Source organism: Protomyctophum parallelum (assembly GCF_964188405.1).
Source record: "Protomyctophum parallelum genome assembly, chromosome: 14".
NCBI lineage: Eukaryota > Metazoa > Chordata > Actinopteri > Myctophiformes > Myctophidae > Protomyctophum > Protomyctophum parallelum.
Window position 1 is genome coordinate 25,147,619 of NC_139709.1, and position 11,537 is coordinate 25,159,155.

The 11,537-nt window shown below is 41.9% G+C and overlaps 1 protein-coding gene across 1 annotated transcript in view; it reads right to left on the minus strand.

Annotated features, from left to right (window-relative positions):
* LOC310870776 (cadherin-6-like) overlaps nucleotides 1-11,290 on the minus strand; it is a 73,424-nt gene extending 62,134 nt beyond the window's left edge. Inside the window, exon 1 of the mRNA XM_083782080.1 lies at nucleotides 11,179-11,290. The gene's annotated coding sequence lies outside the window, so the exon portion shown is untranslated. The remainder of the gene's footprint in view (nucleotides 1-11,178) is intronic.
* Between the last annotated feature and the right edge of the window lie 247 nt (nucleotides 11,291-11,537).

Sequence of the window (11,537 nt, forward strand, 5' to 3'; positions counted from 1 at the left end):
ACCGATGACCTTCTTATTACTGCTGATTGGTCTCTCAGCTAGCGCCGCCCCTATATTGTCATTACATAAGATATTAAAGTTACAATAAAATATACTTATTTTGTCCCTTTTTGGATTTGGACACTGATCATGATACAGTCAACACCCAAATGTAGTGCACTCCAAATACCATGTTTTAAGAATAAAAACGGTCTCATGTCTCTTGATTAAAGTCTATAATTTGATCATGATCAAACCAAGTTGGAAGCTGATTTGCCACTCTTAAACCACCTCCAAATTGGACTGATCTAATTTGATCTTACAAGCAAATTAGTCCAAATCACACACAGCTATACACTACTATTGTATATAATTTCATCTCGGGAAGCAATGTCTCCAATTTGGAGCCTGTTCAAGAACCTGGCAATGAAAAGCAAGGATGCCTCCACTAGTTCAAATGCCGGAGAGTGTGTTTGAGAGGCCAGTTCCAGCTTGACGCGCAGTGTGTCCAAAAGTGATCAGTATGAACTATAAAGTTTATAGTGCTATATATACTTTAGCACTCAGTAGACTGCTGGTTGCTGCCAGTGACGTTTTACATCACTTGACTGTATGTGTGTATGAGGGGGTGGGGGGTTGCCAAGAATCTAGACCTCAGCAGTCCTTCTGTCTGAATACAATGACCTCTCAACTGTCTTTAAGTATGATCACACCCACCCACACAAGCCCAAAGGCAAGAGCGAGCAGGAGACCCAAAAAAAGAGCTATATACTAGAGAAGGAGGAGAGAAGGCTGGAGGGGGATCAGAGGGGAATGAACTAAAGAGACAGAGAGAGAGAGAGAGAGAGAGAGAGAGAGAGAGAGAGAGAGAGAGAGAGAGAGAGAGAGAGAGAGAGAGAAATACAAGATGGCGAGCGGGAAGCAGATGAGATGTATGCCCTCTGGAAGGGAATGGAATGAGAGTCAACGTGGTAGAATGAAGATGAATGTGCTGATGTGGTGTGGTGGCAGCACAGCAGAGCTGTGGGGGTCAGGCCGCTCTGTGAACTTTCTGAGGGTCAATGGGGTGGTGCTGATTAAGATGGAGGAAGTGTCTCTGTGTGTCTATCTCTGGTCACCTCCATTTAAGGCACACGGCACACACAACAAGGTCAGGTCCACAAAGTGACCTCTATCTTCTCTGGGCGGTTGCAGATGAGTCTGGAAACCTCTGTTGTCCCCAGATCATAAAAGAACAGACCAGTTTAAACGTACCCTGAAACTAATGGTGCTATGGCACCATTAGTTCAGACCTCACATTTCAATTGGCTGACAGACATTTGTCAAAATTTCAGCAGCCCTCAGACATCGTAAAAGTATCACTTGTACCTTATTAAACCTGTAACCTAGCAACAGCCACCAGCTTTGAGAAACAATGTAACATTAACAGTATCAGTTTTCTACTGGGCAATTTATTTTACCATTAATTAATTAACATTGAAGATATTGCCTTCGAACAAATTAGTTTTAATTACATTTTTTTTTATGATAATGAACCTAAAACTGATGGCCAGCATGCACCAAAAATACCCCACATGGGCTCAATCAATGGCTTCTCCCACCAAGAAAGAGAAAGGATTAAGGAACTATTTCTCATTAGGTCATTCATTTTCATAATAAGCTTGTGTCATCGTTATCATTATTTTTGACACAACACACTCAAGAATATGCTATACTGGATATACAGCATGCATGGTTGTGCAGCACACCAATGCCAATATCTCATGCTATAGCACTCCCGCTCACATCATTATTTTAGCTTAATTAGTGGGTGAACAGATGCCACTTTTTAACCCATTAAGACCTGATTAATGGGTTAGACACACCCCCCCCCCCAAAAAAAAAGTATTAGGCCACGGACCTACTATCATGAAAGTGTTTTGTGCCAGGGACCCCCAGAAGAGAAAATGTGTGAAAAATCTAAATGTAAAAAAAAAAATCACACCCGTGTGAACTGAGTGGTGCAACTCCCCCCCCCCCCCCCCCCCTCTCCTCTCTCCCTCTCTCTCTCTCTCTCTCTCTCATTAGCAGGCAACAGTGCAGCACTAATACTATCTCTCTCTCTGTTTCTGGCACAACAGCGCCCCTACTGGTACTCATAGTCATATACATACTGCTCAAGGCCACATAGGTAGGTAGGTAGGTAGGTAATTCAACGAACACATAGGTAGGTAGGTAGGTAGGTAGGTAGGTAGGTAGGTAGGTAATTCAACGAACACATAGGTAGGTAGGTAGGTAGGTAGGTAGGTAGGTAGGTAATTCAACGAACACATAGGTAGGTAGGTAGGTAGGTAGGTAGGTAGGTAGGTAATTCAACGAACACATAGGTAGGTAGGTAGGTAGGTAGGTAGGTAGGTAGGTAGGTAATTCAACGAACACATAGGTAGGTGAACATGGACATTGCTGTTCCTTGGAGTGGTTGCGCCACTCAAAATGTTAAAAAATAGCAGACGTGCAAGCTTGCAGCGCAGCACAAAGACGTTTACAGTGTGTTTTGTGTTTTGTGAAAGATTGAATTTCAAAATAGCTATCTGGAAATAATATTAAAAATAATAACAAATGGCAGTATACTTTGGAAAATTGGTCGTCGGTAAATGGCAAAAAGAATGTGAGTTGTAGTCAGTGAACAACATGCCAGACCATGCACTCATATTGTCCTTTAAGAGCTTTGTGATGGTTCAATCACAAAAAAGCCTTTGATGCCAGCTAATAACCATGTGATGGAGCTACATTCATTCCCTCACTAATCACACCCAAAATCACTGCTCACCGCACACTCACTACATTTTTTTTCTGCATTCATCCTTATTTGTCAGCTTTGTATATGGACTACAAATATTCTGGTTTACACCATTAATAAAACAAACTTCTGGAGTGAGTTTGTTTGTGTTGCTCAGTCTCAAGGCACACATTTGAATTTACTGCCCACATTGCCAAGTTCAACTTGGGACAAAACAATGGCTGTCTGTTAGATTTTTAGTTTGCTATTCATTCCAGCCAAAAAACTTATTTTACGTTAAAACGTTATTTTAGTAGCATAAATGGAAATTAATTACAATGTCTGGTAAATCATCATGGGAGTTATGATCATGATCATCGTGGTTACGATAAATACTACAGCCTGATGTCATTTTTATATAACATGTTGTCGTTTTTATATAATTTTGTCTATTTAGTAAAATGATGCTTTTGTTTCCCACAATCCACTACTGTAGTAATCCCGGTTCACTACTGCCCATCATTATCCTGATAGTAAGCATACTGTCCTCATTTTGATTAATGTAGACCATGTAGTTATCTGAGCTTTTTTTCCCTTTTTTTTTTACATTGACATGTAATTACGGTATTGTATAAGTTGGCCAACATTATGCAGTGTACTGATACTTTGAGTGACTCTGAATAATTGGCCAAATATTCCACCATTCAAGGAGACAGAATGCACAAAAACATAACCCCTGAATTAAAACTATGTGCATTAAATGGAAAGCGGTACGCCTCCATCTGTGTTCTGGTGAAAATAGCTCCAACTTTGTTTGAAAAGTCAGCACCCTTTCATTTGATTTAATATCATAGGCAGCCTGTCTTGTCCAATTCAGTATAATGTAAGTGACCCACTGTCAAACAAATGAAATTGAACAATTTCAACTCTGTCTTCATGGCCAAATACAAACCAATTATTTCCCGTAAATACTTAATGTTCGAGAAAAAGGAACAGCAAAAGAGGCTTGTACGGCAATTATTGTATCTTTATCTGCAGCAGGTCCATTAAACATTCTGTTTCAAACCATGTTTTGCCTAACAACATCAATGGCCACTCTCTCAACCTCCTTTTCACCTTCAATAAAGACAGACAATGGCAGATCAGTGGCACTTATCACTGAACAAAACAGCTTTGTGTGTGTGTGAAAGAGGAGCTTTGTGAGTTTGTGTCTTGTCACCTTGCTTTATGTGTATTGTGTACCTTAGGTTGTGGTATTGCTAACTGTGAGGCAGAGGAAATAAACAGGGGGATTGTTTAGTGTGCTGTGAGACAGTGAGACAAGGCTCTCCCTCTATTAGACCATTTTACAGCCTGTGACAACAAGGTGAAGGTAAATAACGCCGGTCACAAACAATGCCGTGAAGGGGCTTTATTGCCACGAGAAACATACATTTATAAATGGCTTGCTAGAATAAAGAAACAAGTTATACATAGATGTGTAACATTTGCATCTCTCTCTCTCTCTCTCTCTCTCTCTCTCTCTCTCTCTCTCTCTGTGTCTCTCTCTCTCTGTGTGTCTCTCTCTCTCTCTCTCTCTCTCTCTCTCCTGAGTCCTCATGTAGTTGTTAGGTTAGAGAAGAAGAATGTGATTTCAGACCCTCCGTCAATTCTGTCTTATTAATGTCACTCTGGCCTTTACAGGGCCTTGTCTGCACTCTCTCGGTACAAAGGTGCACAAGGTGCTCTGCCAGGGTCGTAGACGACAAACAACTATTATTGTTAATTATTGTGTTGTTTGATATATTGGTTTCTGACTTCATGGTCAAAACATCACTCGGTTCACAGTGTGAGTTGGGAACCAGCTGCTTGGCGGAATTGTTGGAAATGTTTGTTGGAAATGTTTTGAAACCTTGCATGAAGCCAAGGTAAACCAGAGACCAAGAAGACAAAGAAGAAGAAAGAAAGAAAGAAAGAACGAAAGAAAGAAAGAAAGAAAGAAAGAAAGAAAGAAAGAACTATCTAGGATTTACAATGTGATTAACTGGATGAGGTATCTACACTGTTGTGGGTAATTTGAATCAAAGCAATATAAGCCCAGAAAACAAAGATGCTTGACAGGCAGGCGGTTGTATACCATTGGACATCCTTTTCCTGTCACAACAGCTCACACGTCTTGCTGCTGTACTTCACCCAGCAGATACAAAAGTTTTCAAAATATATTTTTTCTGTGTTTGTAATCTGTGGGAAGTATGTGTCTCTGATGTCTTGGTACAGCCAGCACTTGGCAGGTAGTTAAAGGGGGCAGCTTGGCTTCCACCTAATTTTGTGTGCAGCGGGTGCACAGTCTGTCTTCTCTTGGGAGTCAGGTCTGCCTGTGCCGGCGGCCTCTCTCAGTGGTGAAGCTGTGCTCACTGAGCCTGTATACTACATAGTCAAGGATTTCCTTAGTTTTGTGATCAGTCATTGTGCTCAGAGATTCTCTGGTTAGGGGCCAAATAGCATTCCAATTTGCTCTGTTTTTTTGGTTGATTATTTCCAATAATGTGTCAGATAGTTTTCTTTTTGTTTTCTTATAATTTTGTGGTGTTTCTGCCTGGTGGTAGAACCAGCTAGCTGAAGGGGCAACTAGTCTCTGTAGGTGGCGGCTTTGTTATGGAGCATGTCTGGGTCACTCACTTTAGGTTGAAAATCAATGTTCTCTTTTGAATTCTGATAATTATTTGGTATCATACTGGGTGGGCATGCATCATTTTTCGAGAATGGATTTGCAGAACTACATTTGCATGCAGATTGCAATCTCAATTAGGCTAGGTGTTTATCCCATTTTTAAACTCTTGGTTGGCAAGTGGTCCCCAGACCTCACAAGCATAAAAGAAAATGGCTTCCATAACGGTGTCCAATATTTTGAGCCAGATTTGAATTGGGGGAGGGGTACTTGCAAACGCGGCACTCTCAGTCCAAAGAGAGGTGTAATTGTAGGAGCTGTCAAGAAAGGCTGTGAGTTGCCTTCAAACAACAATTTACCCTCTCTCTTCCAGACAGTTGCGGCTGAATGCTTGTCAAAGGAATTCTGTTAATTTGACTGCAATGGTTTCTGCATCTCGTTAAAAGCCCCCAAGCCCCCCCCCCCCACACACACACACCACCACCACCCCAGTGGTGCTGATATGAGCTGTTGCCATGACAGGAGGACAAAATATGTGAGGTGACAAACTGGAGTGCATGCACACACACACAAACACACACACTCGCACGCACACTGGTTATGCTATAAAGATTCTCACACGGACAGACAGACAGACAGACAGACAGACAGACAGACAGACAGACAGACAGACAGACAGACAGACAGACAGACAGACAGACAGACAGACAGGCAGACCTATCACATGTTCATACTACTTAATCTATTTAATGGAGTTGATGATGCACCTGGGTTAAATCAACGTAATCACCTACCATTTCTCACAAACTCTCTCTTTCACGAAACACACGCACACACACACACACACACACACACACACACACACACACACACACACACACACACACACACACACACACACACACACACACACACACACACACACACACACACACACACAAACAAACGCACTCACACACAACACAATGGCTCATTGACACATTAGGTGTCAGAACTCACAAGCACATTAGCATACAGAACTGTTTTAGGCCTCCATCTGCATACAGCCCTGCTTCTATAATTGAATTTCAAAGAGTGAGGTCAGTGACTGCTGTTTCTGAGATTACATCATGTCAGCCAGTAAGTAATATGATCATTTCCCCGGACTCACAGAGAAGCTGTTTACTCATGAATTGTAAACAGTGACAATGCTATTTGACGATGAGCAACGGCGGGGACGTTTCGCCCAAAGGATAGATGGCGCCACGGTTCATGGAAACGGTGCACCTAATTTTATGATCGCATAGTGTATGACACGAGGGCAATGTGTTCGACTGGTGCGTGATGGTTATGGCTCTAATTATGATCATATTGCATGTTTGTTCAATTGAACTCGTGACAAAGGGCTGGCTCCACTCGATAAATCTGTGTGACGGAGCGGAGCAGGTAATCAGAGCAAAATCATCATCAATAAATTAACATTTTGGAATGCAAATTAAGCACGTTTCCATTGATGACCACAAAGCACTCAACCGAGGTTAGGCAAGTGCTGTACAAAATGCAATAGAAATGTGTGTAGAAAGAAATGCATGCCTGATTCAACACCATATTCTTCATTTTCTGTTTTATTAGATATGTAGAATTAACAGTTCAAAGACCTTATTGCTAATAATTCAGTCATTCTCATTCTTTTTTACTTTTCTAAGACCCATATTTTCAAAGTCAGTTTGTTAAAACCTAATTGGATCAGGTGAATTGTTTGAACTACTGATTTAGAATTTTTTAACTTTCATCATTTTTGTCATTAGTATGTTAAACACTTTAGGTAAACTCTCAGCAAATTTGTCATATTTGATAAGAACGTTTCATACATGTGAGGCCATAACCCAGGGACCAGTTTTATGTACATATTGCTTTACTATATAAAAATGATGTGTTCCCCCCCCCCCCCCCCCCCCCCCATTTCATCCTGAAGCCGAGCCTGGACCATACTGTATGACTCACTCACGGTCACGGATAAGTGCATCTAGAAAGGCCATCTCCAAAGTTTGGATGTCCTGACCTGACTCAGATAACATTGCATCCCCCTGGCCTCCTCATGCCCTCCCACTTGTTTGGGTGATGCGCGTTGCCTGGTAGGCTACTAGTAGGCCTACTACTACTACTGGCACGACAGCATTATTAAAACAATGGACTCAGCACATCCAACATATCTTATCTATAGTGCTAATTCTGGTATTTTTACAATGGCCAAAATACAGTAATTTTCCATTTTAATTTGAATATTGCCTTTGTGACGAGCCGTGCTGTCAGTTTAGAGGTAGATGCCGATGACGATAAGTAAAATACCAATGCACGTGATGCACGATGACGATAAGTAAAATACCAATGCACTGCAATATGAGGCTTTAAGGTTGTACCTTATACTGAGCCTACTACCACTCTCACTTCTGTACTTGTGTGGGTGTGTGGGGGGGGCTGTTTTGTAGCTTATGCAAAGCCAGATGGCGTGCCGTTTCCTTGAAGTGCAGAAGGTCAGTGTCATATGATCTGATTGGGTATCAAAGATTTCCATTGTTAAGGGTGATCAGTGGAGGGTATAAAGCGTCACATGGTCTCGGCATGGTAGAACTATTCCAGAGGCACTTCCATTGTGCTCCGATTAAAAGGAGGAAGCTGAATTGCATGGCTAACTTTTGGTGAATGACAGATCGCTACAAGGCTACTATAAGTGAATGGCTGAGGGCTCCACCCTGCATGCATGGTGCTGATGCATGTCTAATGGGTCTGCTGTACAGTATGTCCTCTACCATTCATATATACAGTGCATGGTGGAAAGTAACTAAGTACATTTACTTATGTATGCTGTACCTGAGGCATTTGTACTTTACTTGAGTATTTCCAATTTTCTATACTTTTACTTCTAGCCTACATGTCAGATCTAAATATTGTACTTTTACTCCTCTACGTTTATTTGAGAACTTTAGTTACTTTGTTAGATTTTGATTAGTATTACAACATTAACCACTTCAGCCCTATATCAATTTCCGCCATTTGAAAATATAGCCGATGCAACACATTGTGAACTTGTAGATCTGCTATTTTCTAAAGACGTTTAAACATTTGAAACCTTGAAATGGGACATTCTGCACAATGAGGACTTTGAAGTGAATTTCGAATACCGGACTTTTACTTAACAGAGTAACAGAGTAGTTCTACATTAACATTGCAGTATTGATACATTTACTTAAATAATAATAATAATAAAATTATCTGAGTACTTTTTTCCCCTCCACCACTGCTAACTGAATGGCCTTGACATGGATGAGGGCCCCACCCTGATTCAATGGTGTTGATGCATGTCTAATAGGTCTGGTGTATGTCCTCTACCATTCATATACCCTGTCTGGAAAATACCTATATTTACAGCTTATCGTTAAAGCGCGCGCACACACACACACACACACACACACACACACACACACACACGCAGGGTTTGCCCCAAATTCCCTAACGGAATCTGACAGAATCTCTAATGAACACAGCAGATCTCATTATCAGCCCTCGGGTAGCATCAAAAACTCAACATGGCCGGCAGACATAAATTAATCATAATTGGTGAGGCCTATACGTGGAGGGTCAAAGACCTTCTTAATCAGATACTAAGACAGGCGGAGCAAATCAATTCTCACCGGCAATTAGGAGAGGGAATTTTCTTAAACAAAATATCAACCGAAACAGGTTAGAGACCCTGGGCGTGCAGAGCCAGAGGTGCTTTTCTCAGCGGCACGCAAAAAGTCACTCCAACTAACATATAATTTGCAGTTTCCGTGTGTTGACAATGACAAGTGGCCTGAGGTTATACTGTATAATATATTGTATTGTAGCACCACCCCTCCGCACTTTAAAGTCTTTAATCATTGCCATAATTCTGTTTTAAGGCTGCTGATTTTAATTAGGCATTGAGAAATACCCCTGGATACTCTCATCTGACGAGCAATCACTCATCTAAACTGGTGATGAAGACCCCGTGGGGGGTGAATAGACGCCAAATAGAGGTACAGGTGGCCGTGCAGCCTCAACTGCCCGCAGGCCACCACAATCAGAGAGAGAGAGAGAGCGAGAGAGAGAGAGAGAGAGAGAGAGAGAGAGAGAGAGAGAGAGAGAGAGAGAGAGAGAGAGAGAGAGAGAGAGAGATAGAGATAGAGATAGAGATAGAGATAGTAGATAGATAGTTTTGTTGTATGTAGCTTTGGCAATGTAGAACATATTTATCATGCCAATAAAGCCTTTTGAAATTGAAATTGAATTGATAGAGAGAGAGAGAGAGAGAGAGAGAGAGAGAGAGAGATCGCAAAGGCAGTCGGAACACATCAACATCATTACGCACGGCCGGGCTCTCTCTTTCCATCCCGCTCCCTCTCTCGAAGTATAGCCTAGTGAGTCTATGACGTTAACGACAGCTACAGATCATCATCCCATGGCCATTTTCGCCGTTAGGACTCTGCGACAAACGGCTAGGGACAACTGAAATGGACACATCGGTGCAATGCGTGTCGTATAAAACTTCACAACAACACACCATCGCAAGAGCATATAACTAACCAGGCCGATTACCACAGGCTACTGGCCAAATTCCTTCAATGAAATAACATCTGGATTAAGATGACAAATAAAAAAATACATCGCAATTCCATCATGAACTTAATCCGTGCGCCCCACGTTGAACATCAAGGATAATAAGCACAGGCAGCCTTAAAGCACTCACTTAGCAGAAGGAATCCTGGATAATGCCTAAAATACAACTACTATACCCGAGTCCCGAGAGGCAGTTTCCACAGACAAATTATATCTAACAATTTGAATACATGCGGTCCTCGATCATTGTATGGCATTTTGAAGATAGAATTGAGCAGAGCGGTAGCTACTTAAGAGCGCCTATCCGTGCATGCGGGGCTCCGCTAGACCGTTACTTTCCGTTATTCATTCAGGGTAAAAGGAAAAGAAAGAAAGAAACGGCACCGCCTCGCTGACTTTCATGTGCATTTATTATTTGGTCTATAAAAGAAAGCCTAAGTTTGATGATTCGGAAACGTTTTATTTATTTCGTTCGTGGTTCTACATCTCACACAAAATGAAACCTTGCAGTGTTCAAAATAAATAATCGACCGCTCAAATAGAAGACATCAACCTCTAAAATCGTAATGTAACCCACAAGTCAGTTAGATACAATATAATAGGCAACTGGAATGAATTTTGGAATTTCAAGACATAGCGGCCACAGACGCACTGTGTCGGGGACAAGTCCAGTCTGGAGAAAACAAGCGCACCGAGGCAGACCGTTGGCAATGCCAACTGCCGAGTCCCCGTCAAATAGCTAAATATGAAAATAAATGAATTTAAAAGTGTTCTTAGAATGGAAAACTGTCTATTTCAACAACTTCCGAGCAAGTTTCCACGTGAATTGTAGCCAACCAAAAGAAGAATCTGTGATACCTATAGTGTAAGACGGTTAAAACTGTCGCTCCTTTTTCTCAGAGGCAGACAACACATGGAATGATTTTTACTTAACTTTAGGCTATTCCCCAAGAAAGACTGTCTACTCCGTCCACATATTTTCATCCATCGTTGCGAGCAACTGTCCATGGTCTGTTTTACGCGTCATTCATTGCGTGCTGTCCAAGCAAGCACCAACCGGGCATCTTTCGGAAAAGGCAATAATGCGCAAATCTCTCACAGATACACAGCCTGTGCATGGTCGTCCACGCAAACTATATAAGTTTGTTTTCCCATGAGTAATAGTCATAAAACTTACCTTTGTATTTCTTGTTTTGATGGGTTCAATAACAAAAACGACTGCGGGAGTGCGTGTGAATCCAGTGGACGCGACTGAGTCACAGAACAACTGAGTTGACCGACCGATCTCTCTCTCTCTCTTTCTCTCTCTCTCTCTCTCTCTGACTCTCAATTCTCAAAGCGGGCATCGCTCTAGAGAAGTTGAAACGACCGCTGATTGGTCGTTACTGTGTCTGCGATTAAAGGGACACACGCAGTCCACAACAGCACGCACGCACAAACACACACACACGCACGCACGCACGCTCGCCCCCCCCCCCTCCACACACACACACACACACACACACACACACACACACACACACACACACACACACA